Below are 23,193 nucleotides of genomic sequence, written 5' to 3' on the forward strand. Positions count from 1 at the left end.
AACATCTATAAAGCTCTATGAGAGCTCACTGTCAAGCTATTGACATTAAAGAAGCACTTATTGGGAGGCAACCCAATTTTTATTTATCTATATTTCTATTGTTCTTTTATGTTTTATTAGGTTTATGATCATGTGGAGTCACAAAACAATTGCAAAAATTAAAAACAGAATCAAAAACAGCAGAAGAAAAAGCACACCCTGAAGGAAGAGTTGTCTGGCGTTTAAATGCCAGAAACAAGCATCTGTCTGGCGTTTAACGCCAGAAACAAGCACCAAGCTGGCGTTTAACGCCAGAAATAAGCATAAGACTGGTGTTAAATGCTAGAAACAAGCTACATCTGGGTGCTTAACGCCAGAAACAAGCATCAATCTGGCATTAAACGCCAGAATTGCATACAGAGGGTGTTTTACACGCCTAAAAGGTGCAGGGATGAGAAATCCTTGACACCTCAAGATTTGTGGATCCCACAGGATCACCTCAGGATCTGTGGATCCCACAAAATTCCTGCCTACCCCACTTCTCTCTTCCTCACACAATCCAATAACATTATACCCTTCACCAATCACCTCAATCTCTCTTCCCCATTACACCTTCACCAATCACATCCGTCCACTCTTCCCCATAAACCCCACCTACCTTCAAATTTAAAATCTCTTTCCCACCCAAACCCACCATAAATAACCGAACCTAAACCCCTCTCCCTCCACTATATAAACCCATCCATCCTTCTTCATTCTCACACAACACTACCCTCTCTTCTCCCCCTTGGCCGAAACCCACACCTCTCTCCCTCTCCTCCAAATCTTCTTATTCTTCTTCTATTCTTTCTTCTTTTGCTCGAGGGCGAGTAACATTCTATGTTTGGTGTGGTAAAAACATAGCTTTTTTGTTTTTCCATAACCATTGATGGCACCTAAGGCCAGAGAAACCTCAAGAAAGAGGAAAGGGAAGGCAATTGCGTCCACCTCTGAGTCATGGGAGATGGAGAGATTCATCTCAAAAGCCCATCAAGACCACTTCTATGAAGTTGTGGCCAAGAAAAAGGTGATCCCTGAGGTCCCTTATAAGCTCAAAAAGGGCGAATATCCGGAGATCCGACAATAGATTAGAAGAAGAGGATGGGAAGTTCTCTCCAATCCCATTCAACAAGTCAGAATCTTAATGGTTCAAGAGCTCTATGCAAACGCATGGATCACTAGGAACCATGATCAAAGCATGAACCCAAACCCAAGGAATTGGCTTACAATGGTTCGGGGGAAATGCTTAAATTTCAGTCCGAAGAATGTAAGGTTGGCGTTCAACTTGCCCATGATGTAAGAAGACGCACGCCCCTACACTAGAAGGGACAACTTGATCAAAGGTTGGACCAAGTCCTCATGGACATATGTGTGGAAGGAGCTTAATGGAAAAAAGACTCAAAAGGTGTAACGACCCAATTTTCAATATGTCTAGATCATACCGGAAACTGAGCGCTACCAATTTGTCCTCCTAATTATTATCTATTATTTATCATATGAGCCTGATTCGTTGTTAAAAGCGTTGTTAAATTGCGAGGTATATTTTTTTTTTGAACACATTTGGGTTAATAGATGGAATCACTCATAATCAATTCACAAGTAATAACAGATAAAACAGTTGTAAACAACCACACATAAATACATCACAAGCAGTTAACAACATTCAGTGATCCAGCCTTTGATTAAGAATAGACTTTTAGTTAGAACACCCCTAGATATAGCTAGATAATAACTATATACATATACATACATACAACATCCCAGGTCCTGACCTGTTCAAGAGGTCCCTAAGCTGGCACCTAGGCTAGCCTAAACTCTATACTCACCTAGTCCCTCTAAACTACTAAAGCGAGGGAAAGTACATTCTAAGTCTTCACAACTCAAGTCAGGTGGAACGTCATCAAAAGATAGAACATCATCTGCTACTCCTCTGCACGATCAAACTTTTCCACAGGACGTCTCTCTGGTACCTCATGAAGTAGCCACACAATAGGAATCTCGTACACAGGATTTAGGTTAAAGTGCGCATACGAACGGGGTGCAGACGTTGGCTGGTCTCACAGTATATACATATAAACAGAGAATGATATTCACCCTAGACTCAGAAGACTACCTAGAGCAGGATCCTCTTCGCAGAACCATCATCAACGAACTACGGTAAGGTACTCTTACTTCCATCTGAAGGGGAAGGGAGAGAGAAGGGGTAAGAACTGGGGAGTTCTTAGTAGGGTCGGGGTTATTAGTTACGTTCATTAATTCCGTGTTGTTTAGCAGATAAATAGCAGAATATCGAGAAGCAGTGGATAGAAGAAGCAGATAACTTAGAGAAAATAGAGAAAATAGAAAGCAGAACACAAACAAGAGAATACAAGAAAATAAAACACAGACACAGTGAATAGAATACAAACAAAGAAAACATGCATTCAAACAATCAACCATAACAGAGTAAATGTGCAACCAAGTATGATGCATGTCTAGCCCTAGTGCAGGTAATGAGCTCATCTGTCGGTTACATACCCGCTCCCGACGTTACCCAGCAACCTCTGTCTGGATAAGGCTTTCCTGTTGGCAATATCCACTGCAAGCAACCTTTGTCTTGCAGGGTATCCACTGCAAGCAACCTTTGTCTTGCAGGGCGAAACTTATTAGCCGATATACGCCCAACAGACTCACTGTAAGCAACCTCTGTCTTACAGGAGCAACAACATACTCACTGTAAGCAACCTCTGTCTTACATGAGCAACAACACACTCACTGTAAGCGACCTCTGTCTTACAGGAGCACATTCATCTTGATACCTCTGTAAGCAACCTCTGTCTTACAGCAAAGCATTATAGCAAGGTATCCCAGGAAAGCGTTCTCAGTGGTCACACCACCATCTATCTGACTGCCTTCACGCAGCAGATCATCACACAAATATCTCAGGAGTTGCCATAACGCAACAAATGAATAAACACATCTCTTGGGTTGCCTCAAGCAACAAATGACCTTTCAACTGGTCCTCTACTTTTTATTCTCTTTTATAATCATAAATATGCAAGCGGGACAAAACCCACGTCCTTGCCAACAATTTCATAAACTAAATACCTTTCCTCAAAAGAATCAGTGTAATTATCATCATAAGTTATCATTCTCGTTATTCATCTCTAATTACATATTCATATACAATACCCCTCTCTTTCTTTGTTCAATCATCCTGTACAAACTTTACAGCCTTTACTTTTACAACATCTTAACTCAAACCATTTCTCTTTATCAAATTACTCTTTTCTCTTAATCTCTTTTCTCTATTCTGGTTACTCTGTTCTCTTTACTCTGCTCTGGTTACTCTTTTCTCTGCTTAACGTATGTATTTAAAGCTTATGTAAATCTCGGTATGAATAGTTTGCCTGTCCCAAGTATAGGTTCATTAAGTCTATACTGAAACAGTTTAAATTTTCATATAATACCTAACCCTAGTCGCAACTCAAGGACTAACTATGTTGCCCTAGTTCGTTCGCTAATTCTATCTGTTTTTCTGTCATTAAAACATTACAGACTTTTTCTTCGATTTTTATCTTTTCTTTAACTTTTTATCTTTTCTTTATCTTTGCCTCACTAACATGTTATTACCACTCCCTAAGTGTTTTATGAAGGTAATTATGAGATTCTGCACTTAAAGTTGTCTTTCTAAAGCTTTTACAGAAAACTGCCTTTTTCGCATTATTTTATTATTTTTATTAAAATATTATTTTTAATTAAATATTATTATTTAATATTTTATTATTATTTATTATTTTATTATTAAATTTTCGAAAATTACCTTGCCTTTACCTTTTAACCTTTAAAATTAACTTTTTACCCCGGTAACTTTTAATATTTCTACTTTAACCACCCTAACTTTCAAAAATTACCAAATAACCCCTCAAACACCAAAATAATTACTTCCTTGCCCTTTCTAAGATCTAAAAGGTGTTCTTCATTTTTCTTCACCACACTCAAAGTGTTCTTCGTGTTCTTCGTAAATTCTTCAGATTCTTTCTCTGTTTTTACCCATTTTTCAGTCTTTTCAGCAACCGATTTTTACCAAAATTTCCAGCCACTAAAACCCCATCTTTTCTACATGATTTTAACACAAATTGAACCCCAATTTAAGGCCTAGGGTTTCGTTTTCCAGCAGCCTTCAAGAACAACATTCATAGCTTAAATATCATCAAATTTCATCAAATTTTCAACAAAATTTCAACAAGAATCACTCATATAAACAATCAATTTCAAGCACAGCCAAACCATATCATAATTAAACAACTCAAACACAATCAATCAAGATTAAATTCATCAAACCCTACCTGGTTTTGCTGCTCCTAATTCAGTTAGGCTTTCAGGTGGTCCTTTAGCACTTTTTCCTCCTAAATCACATCAAGAACAACTTTAAATCCAAAAACCCTCAACTACCCAAATCTCACTCAGCATGTTAGGAAGTGATTTCTAACCTTAGACTTTCTGGAAAGTCACGTTTCTTGGCCCTCAAGTCAAGTTAAGCATGATTCCTAAGGAAAAACATCAAGAAAACACATGTTTTGCATGGTTTTCCTTGAAAACCGAATTGAAGAGGGAGGGAGACAGCCATCTCACCTTATTTCCAGCCTTGATATGATATATGGTTATGTAGAGGAAGAAGAGAGGATCATTTTGGTGAAATCGGAGTTTTGATTTGAGTTTTAGTTCAGAAGAAATCAAGCTTTGAAGATTTATGAACCAAGAATTTTCTCTCCTTTTTCTCTTGGTGATTTTCGTCCACAATGAGCAAATGAGGCAGCCTTGGGGGTTTTGGGGGTGTAGGGTGAGTTGTGATTGGTTGGCTTGAAGGTGGATTAAAATAATATTAAAATATCCCAGGTGTATAACTACTAAAACTAGATGTATCAGAACACTTGCAAAAACATCTCTAAAAATTATTTTATGAGCTACTAGCGAAAATGACACTAGTAACATATTTATTATGAGAATAGAACATGTATAATGAGGCCTTAGCATTGCTAAAGTCATCAGAGAGTGCTGGTGCTAAGCTGCACCAGTAAACCGTAAATCCGGTTAAACCGATTTTCTGTTTTTAACTAAAACAGACCAGGTAACCTTATAATATCATTCAAGCATTTTCTAATAATAGTATAATGATAATATTATACTATTATCTCTCTCCTCTCATGAATCGAGTCCGGTTCGTCAAACAGAGACTATTTACAAAAGTCAGAATCAAAGCTGCCAACCGATACGGTTCAAAAACTAGGTTCTTCGCGATTGCATTATCGAGATTGCCTCAGAGGAGGTTCTATCTTAAGGATGACATAATGATAATGAGGATTGAGATGCTTGATGATATAACAGAGGTGTTCCCTTTACTGATCTTCTGGAGAAATTCGTACTTTCAGAAAAGATCTCGCGTACTCGAAAATCAGGGTTGTTACAAAAGGCAAGCCGGTTCAATTGAGAAGATTGGACCTTAAGCCTGTGGCTAGAGGATTATTGGAGTTTATCCAACACTCTATCATCCCTACTAGCAACCGATCCAAAGTAACTGTGGATCGGGCCATCATGATCCATAGCATCATGATTGGAGAGGAAGTAGAAGTTCATGAAGTCATCTCTCTAGAACTCTACAAAGTAGCCGAAAAGCTCTCCACCTTGGCAAGGCTAGCTTTTACTCATCTCATTTGCCATCTATGCAACTAAGCTGGAGTTGTCATAGAAGGAGACATCCCCATTGAAGAGGACAAGCCCATCACTGAGAAGAGGATGGAGCAAACATGAGAGCCCATTCATGGATCTCAAGAGACGCATGAGGAAGCTCATCATCAAGAAATCCATGAGATGCCTCAAGGGATGCATTTTCCTCCAAATAACTATTGGGAACAACTCAACACTTCTCTAGAAGGATTGAGTCATAACATGAACCAATTAAGGGTGGAATACCAAGAGCACTCCATCATTCTCAATGAGATTAGAGAAGATTAAAGAGCTACGAGTGAGGAGCAACAAAGGCAAGTAAGAGACATAGAGGAGCTCAAAGACACCATTGGTCCTTCAAGAAGAAGGCGCCACCCTCACTAAGGTGGACTCATTTCTTAACTTCCTTGTTTTTATCTCTCTGTTTTTCAGTTTTATGCTATATGTTTATCTATGTTTTATGTCTTTGTGACATGATCATTAGTATTTAGTAACTATGTCTTAAGGCTATGAATAATTCCATGAATCCTTCACCTTTCTTAAATGAAAATATGTTTTTAATACAAAAGAACAAGAAGTACATGAGTTTCAAATTCATCCTTGAAATTAGTTTAATTATATTGATGTGGTGACAATACCTTTTGTTTTCTGAATGAATGCTTAAACAGTGCATATTTTTTATCCTGTTGTTTATGAATGTTAAAATTGTTGGCTCTTGAAATAATGATGAACAAAGAGAAATGTTATTGATAATCTGAAAAATCATGAAATTAATTTTAAAGCAAGAAAAAGCAGTGAAAAAGAAGAAGCTTGCAAAAAAAAAGAAAGATAATGGCGAAAAAAAGGCAAGCAGAAAAAGCCAATAGCCCTTAAAACCAAAAGGCAAGGGTAAAAAGGATCCAAGACTTTGAGCATCAATGGATAGGAGGGCCCAAGGAAATAAAATCTAGGCCTAAGTGGCTAAATCAAGCTGTCTCTAACCATGTGCTTGTGTCATGAAGGTCCAAGTGAAAAGCTTGAGACTGAGTGGTTAAAGTCGTGATCCAAAGCAAAAAAAAGTGTGCTTAAGAGCTCTGGACACCTCTAACTGTGGACTTTAGCAAAGCTGAGTCACAATCTGAAAAGGTTCACCCAGTCATGTGTCTGTGGCATTTATGTATCTGGTGGTAATACTGGAAAACAAATTGCTTAGTGCCACGGCCAAAACTCATAAAAGTAGCTATATTCAAGGATCAACATACTTAACTAGGAGAATCAATAACACTATCTGAACTCTGAGTTCCTATGGATGCCAATCATTCTAAACTTCTAAAGGATAAAGAGAGATGCCAAAATTGTTCAGAAGCAAAAAGCTACAAGTCCCGCTCATCTAATTAGAACTAATATTCATTGATGTTTTCGGATTTATAGTATATTCTCTTCTTTTTATCCTATTTGATTTTCAGTTGCTTGGGGACAAGCAACAATTTAAGTTTGGTGTTGTGATGAGCGGATAATTTTTACGCTTTTTAGCATTGTTTTTAGGTAGTTTTTAGTAGGATCTAGCTACTTTCAGGGATGTTTTAATTAGTTTTTATGCAAAATTCACATTTCTATACTTTACTATGAGTTTGTGTATTTTTCTGTGATTTCAAGTATTTTCTGGATGAAATTGAGGGACCTGAGCAAAAATCTGATAGGAGGCTGAAAAAGGACTACAGATGTTGTTGGATTCTGACCTCTCTGCACTCGAAATATATTTCCTGGAGCTACAGAACTCCAAATAGTGCGCTCTCAACTGAATTGGAAAGTAGACATCCAGGGCTTTCCAGCAATATATAATAATCCATACTTTATTCGGGTTTAGACGACGCAAACTGGCGTTCAATGCAGTTCTGTGCTGCATTCTGGAGTAAAACGCCAGAAACACATCACAAACCAGAGTTAAACACCAAAAAACACGTTACAACTTGGCGTTTAACCCCATGAGGAGCCTTTGCACGTGTAAAGCTAATGCTCAGCCCAAGCACACACCAAAGTAGGCCCCGAAAGTAGATTTTTGCACTTAGACTTATTTCTGTAAACCCTACTAGCTAGTCTAATATAAATAGAACATTTTACTATTGTATTGGGAGTCTCTCTTAGACCATTGTTCCTTTTCCCTATTTTTGAATTCATATGCCATTTGGGGAGGCTGGCCATTCGGCCATGCCTGGAGTTTCTACAGACCATGTGGAGTTCTTCTGTTCCTCGAGTATTAATGCAAAGTACTATTGTTCTTCTATTCAATTCATGCTTATTCTTGTTCTAAGATATTCGCTGCACTTCAACATGATGAATCTGATGATCCGTGACACTCATCATCATTCTCACATATGAACGCGTGACTGACAACCACTTCCATTCTACCTTAGATCGAGCGTATATCTCTTAGCCTCCATTCCGAAAGATCGGAATCTTCGTGGTATAAGCTAGAATTATTGGCAGCCATTTCTAAGATCCGGAAAGTCTAAACCTTGTCTGTGGTATTCCGGGTATGATCTGGAAAGGGATGACTGTGACGAGCTTCAAACTCGCGAGTGTTGGGCGTAGTGACAGACGCAAAAGGATCACTGGATTCTATTCCAACATGATCGAGAACCGACAGATGATTAGTCGTGCGGTGACAGCGCATTTGGACCATTTTCACTGAGAGGACGGGAGGTTGCCATTGACGCCGGTGAAACCCGAACATACAGCTTGCCATAGAAAGGAGTAAGAGTGATTGGATAAAAGCAGTAGGAAAGCAGAGATTCAAAAAGAACACACTATCTTCATGCGCTTATCTGAAATTCCCACTAATGAATTAAATAAGTATCTCTATCTCTATTTTATGCTTTATTTATCTTTATATTCAAAAACCATTATAACCATTAGAATCCGCCTGACTGAGATTTACAAGATGACCATAGCTTGCTTCATACCAACAATCTCCGTGGGATCGACCCTTACTCACGTAAGGTTTATTACTTGGACGACCCAGTGCACTTGCTGGTTAGTTGTGTGAAGTTATGAAGAAGGGTGATATTACAATTGTGCGTACCAAGTTGTTGGCACCATTGAGATTACAATTTCGTGCACCAGGGGGTTCATCCACCCAAGTCTCATTACCAAATAACTTGGCATTCAGCTTCATGATTGCTCCAAGGTACTTAGCAACTTGCTCTTTAGTAATATCTTTATCCTCTTCAGAGGAAGAATACTCATCAGAGCTCATGAATGGCAGAAGGAGGTTCAATGGAATCTCTATGGTCTCTGTATGAGCCTCATATTCCTTTGGTTCCTCAAAGGGGAACTCCTTTTTATCCAGAGGATGTCCCATGAGGTTTTTCTCACTGGGAATCACGTCCTACTCACTCTCTCCAGGTTCGGCCATATTGGTCATGGTTATGGCCTTGCACTTTCTCTTGGGATTTTCTTCTATATTGCTTGGGAGAGTGCTAGGAGGAGTTTCAGTAACCTTTTTACTCAGCTGACACACTTGTGCCTCCAAATTTCTAATAGAGGACCTTGTTTCATTTATAAAACTTAGTGTGTTTTTAGATAGATCAGAGACTATGGTTGCTAAGCCAGAACAGCTCTGCTCAGAAAACTCTGTTTGTTGCTGAGAAGATGATGGAAAAGGCTTGGTATTGCTAAACCTATTTCTTCCACCATTATTTTCTTCCACCATTATTATTGTTGAAGCCTTGTTGAGGCTTCTGTTGGTCCTTCCATGAGAGATTTGGGTGATTTCTCCATGAAGGATTATAGGTGTTTCCATAGGGTTCTCCCATGTAGTTCACCTCTTCCATTGCAGGGTTCTCAGGATCATAAGCTTCTTCTTCAGAAGATGCTTCTTTATTACTGCTGGATGCAGCTTGCAATCCAGTCAGATTCTGAGAAATCATATTGACTTGCTGAGTCAATAATTTATTCTGAGCCAATATGGCATTCAAAGTATCAATCTCAAGAACTCCTTTCTTCTGAGTTGTCTCATTGTTCACAGAATTTCTTTTAGAAGTGTACATGAACTGGTTATTTGCAACCGTTTCAATAAGTTCCTGAGCTTCTGCAGGCATTTTCTTCAGATGAATAGATCCACCTGCAGAATGGTCCAATGACATCTTGGATAACTCAGACAAACCATCATAGAAGATACCTATAATGCTCCATTCTGATAGCATGTCAGAAGGACACCTTCTGATCAATTACTTGTATCTTTCCCAAGCATCATAGAGGGATTCACCTTCCTTCTGTTTGAAGGTTTGAACTTCCACTCTAAGCTTACTCATCTTTTGAGGTGGAAAAAATTTAGCCAATAAGGCATTGACTAGCTTTTTCCAAGAGTTCAGGCTGTCTCTAGGTTGTGAGTTCAACCATGTACTAGCTCTGTCTCTTACAGCAAAAGGGAAAAGCATAAGTCTGTAGACCTCGGGATCAACTCCATTGGTCATAACAGTGTCACAGATTTGCAAGAATTTAGCCAAGAACTGATAAGGATCTTCCAATGGAAGTCCATGAAACTTGCAATTCTGTTGCATCAGAGAAACTAATTGAGGCTTAAGCTCAAAGTTGTTTGCTCCAATCGCAGGAATTGAGATGCTTCTTCCATAGAAGTTGGAAGTTGGTGCAGTAAAGTCACCAAGCACCTTCCTTGCATTGTTGTTGGTGGATTCGGCCGTGTCTGTTTTATGTTCTTCCTTTTTGAAAATTTCTGTCAGGTCCTCTTTAGAGTATTGTGCTTTACCTACTCTTAGCTTCCTCTTCAGAGTCTTTTCAGGTTCAGGATTAGCTTCAAGAAGAATGCCTTTATCTTTGTTCCTGCTCATATAAAAGAGAAGAAAACAAAGAAAGTATGGAATCCTCTATGTCATATCATAGAGATTCCTTGATGTGTGAGAGGAAAAGAATAATAGAAGGATGAGGTAGAGAGAAGAATTCGAACTTATAGAGAGGGAGGGGGTCCGAATTATTAAAGAAGGATAAGTGTTAGTGATTAAATAGAAAGAGATGGGAGAGAAAGAATTTTCGAAAAAAATTTTTGAAATAAAAAGAGATTAGAATTTAAAATAATTAGTTAATCAAAAAGAATTTTGAAAAAGAGGTTAGTGACCTTCGAAAATTAGAGGTGAGAGAAGTAGTTAGGTGGTTTTGAAATAGATAAGAGGTAATAAATTTTGAAAAGATAAGAAGTTAGAAAGAGATTTTGAAATTAGAATTTAAAAAGATGTGATTTGAAAAAGATATGATTTGAAAAGATATGATTGAAAAACAATTTAAAAAAGATTTGATTTTTAAAATTGATGACTTGACTAAAAAGAAATTAAAAGATATGATTCTAAAATTCAAATATTGAACCTTTCTTAACAAGAAAGTAACAAACTTGAAATTTTTGAATCACAACGTTAATTGTTAGCAAGGATTTTCGAAAATATTAAAAGAGAAATGAAAAATATTTGATTTTGAAAAAGATATGATTAATAATAGAGGATATGAAAAAGATAAGATTTTGAAAAATTAGTTTTAAAACTTGAAAATTTGAAAAAGATTTGAATTGAAAACAAAATTACCTCCCTGGTGTTATCCTGGCATTAAACGCCCATAATGGTATCCATTCTAGTGTTTAACGCCCACTTGGCTACCTCCTTGGGCGTTAAACGCCCAGCCAGGTACCCTGGCTGGCGTTTAAACACCAGAAATCCTTCCTTACTGGGCGTTTTGAACGCCCAGCTTTTTCTCTGTGATTCCTCTACTGTATGTTCTGAATCTTCAATTCTCTTTATTATTGACTTGAAAAGATATATTTTTGAATTTTTTTGAATTTTTAACGATGAGAGAGAAAAACAACAGAATGAAATTAAACGTGAAAAACTCGTATCAAAACAAGGAATGCATGCAAGAACACTTTGAATGTCAAGATGAACATCAAGAATACTATGAAGATCATGATGAACATCAAGAATACTCATGCAAGACACCAAACTTAGAAATTTTCATACTAGAGACACTAACAATTTGAGAATGCACATGAAAAACAACAAAAGACACAAAACAAGAGAGTTTAAAGATCAGACAAAGAAAATCATCAAGAACAACTTGAAGATCAATGAAGAACACAATGCATATATTTTCGAAAAATGAAAGAAAAATAGAAACATGAAATAGACACCAAACTTAAAATTTAACACTAGACTCAAACAAGAAACACAATTTTTTTTTGTTTTTTGATTTTATGAATCTTTTGTATTTTATTTTTTTTTTCGAAAATTATTTTGAGAAAGAGAATAAAGAAACTCAAAATTTTTAATAAGAATTCCAGGAATCATGCAATGTTAGCCTAAAGCTTCAGTCTAAAAAGATTAGACATGGCTAGCCAAGTTTCAGCAGGACATTACATACAACAGCCAAATTGATGGGAATCATCTGAAACTCTAGAATTCATTCTTAAATATTATGAAGAACAAAATAAAATAAAAAAAGAAAATTACCTAATCTGAGCAACAAGATGAACCGTCAGTTGTCCAAACTCGAACAATCCCCGAAAACAGCGCCAAAAACTTGGTACAACGAATCGTGATTCTTACACTTCTTCACAACTCCGTGCAGCTGACCAGCAAGTGCACTGGGTAGTCCAAGTAATACCTTACGTGAGTAAGGGTCGATCCCACGGAGATTGTCGGCTTGAAGCAAGCTATAGTCATCTTGTAAATCTCATTCAGGCAGATTCAAATGGTTATGGGGTTTTGATAATTAAAAGATGAATAAGACATAAAATAAGATAGATATACTTATGTAATTCATTGGTGGAAATTTCAGATAAGCGTATGGAGATGCTTTGTTCCTCCTGAATCTCTGCTTTCCTATTGCCTTCATCCATCATGCATACTCCCTTCCATGGCAAGCTGTATGTTAGGGGATCACCATTGTCAATGGCTACCGTCCGTCCTCTCAATGAAAATGGTCTGGCTCTGGGTTACGTAGGGCTAATCATCTGTCGGTTCCCACTTGTGTTGGAATAAGATCCAATGATCCTTTTGCGCACTGTCACTACACCCAGCACTCGCGAGTTTAAACTCGTCACAGTCATCCCATCCCAGATCCTACTCGGAATACCACAGACAAAGTTTAGACTGTCTGGATCACAAGAATGCTGCCCATTGATTCTAGCTTATACCACGAAGACTCTGATCTCACGAAATGGAAGGCTCTGTTGTCATGAGAGGCAACCATGCGTCGTGGACCAGGAGGTCAAGAGATACATACTCAAGCTATTGCATGTAGCACGAAAGTGGTTGTCAGGCACGCGTTCATAAGGGAGAATGATGATGAGTGTCACGAGTCATCACATTCATTAGGTTAAAGTGCGAGTGAATATCTTAGAATAAGAATAAGCTTGAATTGAATAGAAGAACAATAGTACTTTGCATTAATTCATGAGGAACAGTAGAGCTCCACACCTTAATCTATGAGGTGTAGAAACTCCACCGTTGAAAATACATAAGTGATGAAGGTCTAGGCATGGCCGAATGGCCAGCCCCCAGAATGTGATCAAGAGATCAAAAGTGATACAAAGATAGGTTCAAAATGATCTAAAGATGAAAATACAATAGTAAAATGTCCTATTTATAATGAACTAGTAACCTAGGGTTTATAGAAATAAGTAAATGATGCAGAAATCCATTTCTGGGGCCCACTGGGTGTGTGCTTGGGCTGAGCATTGAAGCTTTCACGTGCATAGGCTTTTCTTGGAGTTAAACGCCAGCTCTGGTGCCATTTTGTGCATTTAACTCCAGCTTTTATGCCAGTTCTGGCGTTTAATGCCAGAAAATGGTAGAAAGTTAGAGTTTAAACGCCAGTTTGGGTTATCAAAACTCGGGAAAAGTATGAACTATTATATATTGCTAGAAAGTCCAAGATGTCTACTTTCCAACGCAATTGAGAGCACGCTAATTAAGCTTCTATAGCTCCAGAAAATCTATTTCGAGTGCAGGGAGGTCAGAATCCAACAGCATCTACAGTCCTTTTTCAGCTTCTAAATCAGATTTTTGCTCAGGTCCCTCAATTTCAATCAGAAAATACCTGAAATCACAGAAAAACACACAAACTCATAGTAAAGTCTAGAAATGTGATTTTTTCACAAAAATTAATAATAATATACTAAAATGTCTCTGAAACTTACTAAAAACTATCTAAACACAATTCCAAAAAGCATAAGAATTATCCACTCATCAGTAGCCCGAAAGGAGATTCAAGAAGCCTTCTTCTTGGCCACCCCCAGTTTGGTCAGCACAAACAAGAAAAGGAAAAGGTGTAAAGTAGGTCGGATACCCAACTCCTGACACAACAGTTGGAAGATTTTCATAAAAGCCCAAGAATTCGGATGAAGCTGCGACGGGACCACATTACAATTCCACAAAACCTCATTTTCAAATTCGGTAAAAGGAAAGGTAATAGCTAGATAGGAGAAGAAATAGTCATAGGCATAGAAAAAAGGACACTTTATCCGATCTAAGGGAGGAAAACGAACTCTCTTCTCAAGGTCGGGCAACACCAGCTCATAGTTCTTTTCATCATCTCTACTGCTACAGATCCTATGAAATTTCCTAAGTTTCTCACAATATTCTGGGTCGGCCACAGTGACACACATTAACACTATAGAATCAAACCAATCAGCCATACCAGTAGGAACCTTTGTAGACATCTCGACAATATTCTTACGATAAGACATAAAGAAACTACACCTACAACAAGAAAATAAGAAGTGTCATTACCAAACAACTCGGACAGAATCATAGCTAAGATAAAAAAAAGCGAAGCAAGCATACAACAAACAAAAGGCCGCCCCAGGGTTCACAAGAGACAAGAATATCATTGCCAGTACCCAAGAATGTCCGTTGGAAGCAACAATGTAGATACAGCAAAGGAAGAACACGGGAATCAAAACCCTAGCTCCATCACCAAAAGGAAAAAGCGTAACTAAAAACGGCTCACCTAAGTGCCCACATTTCCCCGAACAAAGCAACAAAAGATAAAAAAGATTGCAACTTTAAAGGAACAAGGCATGCAACAACCATCGGAAACCAAAACACAGAGGAGAATAGCAGGAAAACTAGAAAAGACAGAGATACCAACCTGTGAGAGAAACAATAAACGACGAGTGCATAACGAAAGCACCTACAATTCACAAACACCGCTCGAAAACTCCAGGAAGGAAGGAAGCTTTAGGAAAAAAAAACAAAAGGGCTAGACGAATGAAAGTCTTTTGCAGGAGAACAAGAAGCAAGGAAGCGGAAGAAAGAAGGAAACTGAAAGAACCAAAAACCTCTCTAATTTCAAATTGAACGAGGGAATGAAATGGAAAAGGAAATTAAAAGCCCTATTAAAAGGCTTTAAAAGCGCTCACTTAAGACCAAAACTAATGCACTTCGGAGTGACGCAACATTTAAAAAAAGCCTCACGATTCAAAATCATTAAAGACACGAAGTTAACTTAAGAAGAGGACGGATCTGACGCAACCAGGAAGATGCTCAAGCAAGACTTTCACAAAGAGGTCGAAGCTCATAAACGAGCACAACCACACAGAAAGGACGAAGCTCAAGCAGGGGCACTGTTCATACACCGGTCCAAGCTACAAAGTCTGAGTTGGCCTAAAGCAAATAGACCGACCTCTTGAAAGGTTGGTCCATCACCGACCTCTTGAAAGGTTTGCCCGTTACCAACCTCTTCACAAAAAGAGTTCGGAAGATCGCAGCAAAGGCCCAAGCAGGCCCAAAATAAAGGATCACCGCCCATACGAGGGCGGTTGACCAAAAGATAAAGATCTCTTCCATAAAAGATAAGATAAGATAACCAAATTATCTCAAAGGAAGGTCATCAAGCATTACTATAAAAACACTGGAGCACCCAGGTATAACTGATACTCCAATTCTACAAAAAACCTGCTTAAAGCCCGTACTGACTTAAGCATCGGAGTCTCTTGCAGTTACCACCCCTCCGGTGAACGAGGACCAGCAGCATCTCCCACTCCAACAAGTCAGGCACAGCAGCCTTGATAAATTCAGAAGATCTCGTCCGAGATCAACCTCTCCGTTTCAGGTAACCCACAGAGCAGTTGGTATGGGTTAAATGATATTTGATCAATGGGAATTGATGATTACATATAGTGGAATGGTAAATTGAAGTATGGCAAATGGTAAAAATCTGGTATGGGATAGAATTAATATGGTTTTGGTTGGTTTGGGTTGTGTGATGCGGTATTTTATAACCCACAAACTAACCGGCAAGTGCACCGGGTCGGACCAAGTAATACCTTACGTGAGTAAGGGTCGATCCCACGAGGATTGATGGATCAAGCAACAATGATTGATTGATTGGCTTAGTTAGGCAAGTAGAAAATGATTTTGAGATATTCAAAATGTTTAAATTCGAACTCAAAATATAAAAAGGATAGATAAATAGATAAGTTGGGAATAAAATATGGAGAAAACTGTTAAGGCTTCAGAGTTATCTATTTTTCCGGATTAACTTTTCTTACTAACTATTTTAATCATGTAGGATTTAATTTATGGCAAACTATATGTGACTATACCCTAATTCCTTAGACCTTTCTAGCCTCCTCTAAAATTCATTAACTGCCAATTCCTTGGTCAATTAATTCCAATTAGAAGCTACATGATCAAATTCCAGTTTATATGCCACAAAAACTCTAATTACCCAAAAAGAGAAGGATTATATGTCACGTATCCCGTTAAATCCAGATAATTAAAATTTAGGAGAATATTTTTTCAAGGTGTTGTTCAAGTAAAGAGCTTTTCCAAATTTTACAGGAACTCAAATAGAAAGAGGGTCATACTTCCATTCCACCCAAATTCATAAAATAAAGAGCAAAAACAATTCTTAAATTATAAATCCATACATAAATTAAAATAGAAAAAGTAATAAAATCAATCCATACAAATAGACAGTGCTCCTAACCTTAATAGTGGAAGATTAGTTGCTCCTAGTCATTGATGCTCAGAGCCTTGGACCTTACTTTTATTATTATTTATTTATTTAATATATATATATATATATTATTTTTTATTATTATTTTTTTTGCTATTTCTTTTGCTTCAATGATTAAATTTTTGTTTATTTCAGAGAAGTCATAATAATTCCCTAAATTTCTGTTCCTCATACATCAACATCCCTTGATTCAAATTCAAATATGCACTGTTCATATCATACATTCAAAATTATAATTAATACCACCATATTTAAGTAAATAAGACTATTCTTAAAATTAACTCAATTTCTCATGCAATACATCACTTCTGTATTTTTTTTCAAGCTCAGTGGGTAATAAAGGATCAGTGAGACATCTTTTCAGAATTAAAGCACTTAAGGGAAAACTAAACTAGACCTAGGATTCTAACTAATAAAGGATCATGCAACAAACAAAGAAAAATAGCAGAAAACCGGAACATAACATAGAAAAAGAGGGGAGGAATAAAGAATGAAAGGAACTCAACCACCTTAGTTATCCTAGCTCATGGAAGGCGGAATATAAATTTGTATAGAATTCCCTAATGGAATCCCCCTAATGGAATCTCTAAAAGAAGAGAAGTCTCCCCTTTTTATAACTAATCCTAATTAATTTAAAATCTAATATCTAAAATTAAGATAATATCTTTTTCTATCTTTAAATTCAAATTTGAATTTAAATCAGAATTAATTAATGATGAGCGGATAATTTATACGCTTTTTGGCATTGTTTTTAAGTAGTTTTTAGTAAGATCAAGCTACTTTTAGGGATGTTTTCATTAGTTTTTATGTTAAATTCACATTTCTGGACTTTACTATGAGTTTGTGTGTTTTTCTGTGATTTCAGGTAATTTCTGGCTAAAATTGAGGGACTTGAGCAAAACTCTGAAAAAGGATGACAAAAGGACTGCTGATGCTGTTGGAATCTGACCTCCCTGCACTCAAAATGGATTTTATGAAGCTACAGAACTCCAAATGGCGCGCTCTTAACGGCGTTAGAAAGTAGACATCCAGAGCTTTCCAGCAATATATAATAGTCCATACTTTATTCGGGAATTGACGACGTAAAGTGGCGCTCAACGCCAAGTACATGCTGCTGTCTGGAGTCAAACGCCAGAAACACGTCACGACCCGGAGTTGAACGCCAGAAGCACGCTATAACTCGGCGTTCAACTCCAATAAAAGCCTCAGCTCGTGGATAGATCAAGCTCAGCCTAAACATACACCAAGTGGGCCCTAGAAGTGGATTTATGCATCAATTACTTACTCCTGTAAACCCTAGTAGCTAGTTTATTATAAATAGGACTTTTTACTAGTGTATTAGATATCTCTGGACGCCTAGTCCTTAGACCATGGGGGCTGGCCATTCGGCCATGCCTGAATCTTTCACTTATGTATTTTCAACGGTGGAGTTTCTACACACCATAGATTAAGGGTGTGGAGCTCTGCTATACCTCAAGTTTCAATACAATTACTATTATCTTCTATTCAATTCTCTTTTATTCTTATTCCAAGATATACGTTGCACTTCAACTTGATGAATGTGATGATCCATGACACTCATCATCATTCTCACCTATGAACGCACGTGACTGACAACCACTTTCGTTCTACCTTAGGCCGGGCGCATATCTCTTAGATTCCCCAACAGAATCTTTGTGGTATAAGCTAGATAGATGGCGGCATTCATGGGAATCCGGAAAGTCTAACCTTGTCTGTGGTATTCCGAGTAGGATTCCGGGAATCTGGAAAGTCTAACCTTGTTTGTGGTAATCCGAGTAAGATTCCGGTATTGAATGACTGTGACGAGCTTCAAACTCCTGAAGGCTGGGCGTCAGTGACAGACGCAAAAGAATCAAGGGATTCTATTCCAACCTGATTGAGAACCGACAGATGATTAGCCGTGCTGTGACAGAGCATTTGGACCATTTTTACTGAGAGGATGGGATGTAGCCATCGGCAAGGGTGATGCCTCCAGATGATTATCCATGCAGTGACAGCGCATAGGACCATTTTCCTGAGAGGATTAAAAGTAGCCATTGACGACGGTGATGCCCTACATACAGCTTGCCATGGAAAGGAGTAAGAAGAAATTGGATGAATGTAATAAGAAAATAAAGATCCGAGAGGATTCTAGCATCTCCACACGCCTATCTGAAATCCCCACCATTAATTTACATAAGTATTTCTATCCTATTTTATTTTCTGTTTATTATTAATTAATTTTCGAAATCCATAACCATTTAATTTACCTAACTGAGATTTACAAGGTGACCATAGCTTGCTTCATACCAACAATCTCTGTGGGATCGACCCTTACTCACGCAAGGTATTACTTGGACGACCCAGTACACTTGCTGGCTAGTTGAACGGAGTTGTGTCCACACATAGCAAAGAGCCATAATAATGATTCCATACAACAACAAAGAATACTACATTGATGTGATCACAATTTCGTCCACCAAGTTTTTGGCGCCGTTGCCGGGGATTGTCGAGTTTGAACAACTGACGGTTCATCTTGTTGCTCAGATTAGGTAATTTTCTTTTCAAAATTTTTCAAAAATCTTTTTCAAAATTTTCTTTTCTTTTTTGTTTTTCCAAAAATATTTTCGAAAAAAATTAATTAATAAAAATCCAAAAAAATCATAAAATCATAAAAACCAAAAATATTTTGTGTTCTTGTTTGAGTCTTGAGTCAATTTTTAAGTTTGGTGTCAATTGCATATTCATATTGTTCTTCCATTTTTTCGAAAATTTCATGCATTCATGGTGTTCTTCATGATCTTCAAGTTGTTCTTAGTAAGTCTTCTTGTTTGATCTTGATGATTTCTTATTTTGTGTCTTTTGTTGTTTTTCATGTGCATCTTTGCATTCATATTTTCCAAGCATTAAAATTTTCTAAGTTTGGTGTCTTGTATGTTTTCTTTGCATCAAAAATTTTTCAAAATTATGTTCTTGATGTTCATCATGATCTTCAAAGTGTTCTTGGTGTTCATCTTGACATTCATAATGTTCTTGCATGCATTAAGTGTTTTGATCCAAAATTTTCATGTTTTGGGTCATATTTGTGTTTTTTCTCTCATAATTAAAAATTCAAAAAAAAATAAAAAATATATCTTTTCCTTTTTTCTCTCCAAATTTTTGAAATTTTGGGTTGACTTGGTCAAAATTTTTTAAAATTAGTTGTTTCTTACAAGTCAAGTCAAAATTTCAATTTTAAAAATCTTATCTTTTTAAATTCTTTTTCAAACTATTTTCAAAATCCTTTTCCTTATTTTTATATCATATTTTCGAAAATATGCTAACAATTAATGTGATTGGTTCAAAAATTTGAAGTTTGTTACTTTTTTGTTAAGAAAGGTTCAATCTTTAAATTCTAGAATGTTATCTTTTAGTTTCTTGTTAGTTAAGTCATTTTAAAAAATTAAATCTTTTTCAAAATGCCTTTTTTCTTAAAAATCTTATCTTTTTATCTTATCTTTTTCAAAATTTTATCTTTTTCAAAATTTGATTTCAAAATATCTTATCTAACTTCTTATCTTCTCATCTTTTCAAATTTAATTTTAATATCTTTTTTTAACTAACTATTTGACTTTTTGTTTGTTTCTTATCTTTTTCAAAACCAACTAACTACCTATCCCTCTCTAATTTTCGAAAATACCTCTCTCTTTTTCAAAAATTCTTTTTAATTATTTTAAATTTTAATTTTAATCATATCTTATCTTTAATTTTCGAAAATCACCAACCACTTTTTCAAAATTATTTTCGAAATTCTCTATCTCTTTTCTTATTCTATTTAATTATTTATTTACTAACACTTCTCTTCACCTCTCTTCATCTAAAAATCCGAACCCAATCTATCCCTTGTGTTTGGATTCTTCACTTTTCGTTCTTCTATCCCCTTCTTTTTCTACTAACATAAAGGAATCTTTATACTGTGACATAGAGGATTCCTCCTTCTTTTCTTGTTTTCTTCTATTTCATATGAGCAGGAACAAGGAAAAAGGTACTCTTGTTGAAATTGATCCTGAACCTGAAAGGACTTTGAAGAGGAAACTAAGAGAAGCTAAATTACAACAATCCAGAAGTAACCTTTCAGAAAATTTCGAACAAGAGAAGGAGATGGCAGCCGAACCCAATAATGATAATGCAAGAAGGATGCTTGGTGACTTTACCAAACCCACATCCAAATTTGATGGAAGAAGCATCTCCATTCCTGCCATTGGAGCAAACAATTTTGAGCTGAAACCTCAGCTAGTTGCCTTAATGCAACAAAACTGCAAGTTTTATGGACTTCCATCTGAAGATCCTTATTAGTTTTTAACTGAGTTCTTGCAGATCTGTGAGACTGTTAAGACGAATGGAGTAGATCCTGAAGTCTACAAGCTCATGCTTTTCCCTTTTGCTGTAAGAGACAGAGCTAGAATATGGTTGGATTCACAACCTAAGGATAGCCTGGACTCCTGGGATAAGCTGGTCACTGCCTTCTTGGATAAATTCTTTCCTCCTCAAAAGCTGAGCAAGCTTAGAGTGGATGTTCAGACCTTCAAACAAAAAGATGGTGAATTCCTCTGTGAAGCTTGGGAAAGATACAAGCAGTTGACCAAAAGGTGTCCATCTGACATGTTTTCAGAATGGACCATATTAGATATATTCTATTATGGTCTAGCTAATTTTTCGAAAATGTCATTGGACCATTCTGTAGGTGGATCCATTCACCTAAAGAAAATGCCTGCAGAAGCTCAAGAACTCATTGACATGGTTGCAAATAACCAATTCATGTACACTTCTGAGAGGAATTCCGTGAATATTGAGACACCTCAGAGGAAGGGAGTTCTTGAAATTGATGCTCTGAATGCCATATTGGCTCAGAACAAAGTGTTGACTCATCAAGTCAACATGATCTCTCAAAGTCTGAATGGATGGCAAAATGCATCCAACAGTACTAAAGAGGCAGCTTCTGAAGAAGCTTATGATCTTGAGAACCCTGCAATAGCAAAGGTAAATTACATGGGTGAACCTTATGGAAACACCTATAATTCATCATGGAGAAATCATCCAAATTTCTCATGAAAGGATCAACAAAAGCCTCAACAAGGCTTTAACAATGGTGGACGCAATAGGCTGAGCAATAGCAAGCCTTTTCCATCATCTTCTCAGCAACAGACAGAGAATTCTGAACAAAACACTTCTAAGTTAGCCAATTTAGTCTCTAATATATCAAAGGCCACCTTCAGTTTCATGAGTGAAACAAGATCCTCCATCAGAAATCTAGAGGCACAAGTGGGCCAGCTGAGTAAGAAAGTCATTGAAACTCCTCCCAGTATTCTCCCAAGCAATACAGAAGAGAATCCAAAAGGAGAGTGCAAGGCCATTGATTTAATCAATATGGCCAAATGCACAAGGGAGGAGGAGGACAAAAATCCTAGTGAGGAGGACCTCCTTGGACGTCTCTCAAGAAAGAGGGAGTTTCCTATTAAAGATCCAAAGGAATCTGAGGCTCAAATAGAGACCATAGAGATTCCATTAAATCTCCTTCTGCCATTCATGAGCTCTGAAGACTATTCTTCCTCTGAAGAGGATGAAGATGTGACTGGAGAGCAAGTTGCTCAATATTTAGGAGCTATCATGAAGCTGAATGCCAAGTTGTTTGGTAATGAGACTTGGGAAAGTGAACCTCCTTTGCTCATTAGTGAACTAGACACCTGGATTCAGCAAATTTTACCTCAAAAGAAATAAGATCCTGGCAAATTCTTAATACCTTGTACCATAGGCACATTGACCTTTGAAAAAGCTCTATGTGATCTGGGGTCAGGGATAAATCTTATGCCACTCTCTGTAATGGAAAAGCTGGGAATCATTGAGGTACAACCTGCCTTGTTCTCATTACAATTGGCAGACAAGTCATTGAGACAAGCTTATGGAATAGTAGAGGACGTGTTAGTAAAGGTTGAAGGCCTTTACATCCCTACTGATTTCATAATCTTAGACACTAGGAAGGAAGAGGATGATTGTATCATCCTTGGAAGACCTTTCCTAGCCACAGCAAGAGCTGTGATAGATGTCAACAGAGGTGAATTAGTCCTTCAATTGAATGAGGACTACCTTGTGTTTAAGGCACATAGCCATCCCTCTGTGATAAAGGAGAGTAAGCATGAAGAGCTTCTCTCAGTTCAGAGTCAAGAAGAGCCCCCACAGTCAAACTCTAAGTTTGGTGTTGGGAGGCCACAACCAAACACTAAGTTTGGTGTTAAGACCCCATATCCAAACTCTAAGTTTGGTGTTGGGACTATACAACATTGACCTGATCACCTTTGTGGCTCCATGAGAGCACAATGTCAAGCTATTGACATTAAAGAAGCGCTTGTTGGGAGGCAACCCAATTTTATTTATCTAATTTTTATTTTATTTTATTTTATTGTTATTTTGTGTTTTATTAGGTACATG

The 23,193-nt window shown here is 37.2% G+C and overlaps 2 non-coding genes across 2 annotated transcripts; one reads left to right on the plus strand and one right to left on the minus strand.

Moving 5' to 3' along the window:
* Positions 1 to 9,906: 9,906 nt before the first annotated feature.
* LOC112700287 (small nucleolar RNA R71) lies at positions 9,907 to 10,010 on the plus strand. The gene has a single exon (XR_003153197.1). It is a non-coding gene; the product is annotated as a small nucleolar RNA R71 (small nucleolar RNA).
* An 11,257-nt stretch (positions 10,011 to 21,267) lies between these two features.
* On the minus strand, positions 21,268 to 21,371 carry LOC112699962 (small nucleolar RNA R71). The gene has a single exon (XR_003152892.1). It is a non-coding gene; the product is annotated as a small nucleolar RNA R71 (small nucleolar RNA).
* Between the last annotated feature and the right edge of the window lie 1,822 nt (positions 21,372 to 23,193).

This window comes from Arachis hypogaea, chromosome 6 (genome assembly GCF_003086295.3).
Source record: "Arachis hypogaea cultivar Tifrunner chromosome 6, arahy.Tifrunner.gnm2.J5K5, whole genome shotgun sequence".
NCBI lineage: Eukaryota > Viridiplantae > Streptophyta > Magnoliopsida > Fabales > Fabaceae > Arachis > Arachis hypogaea.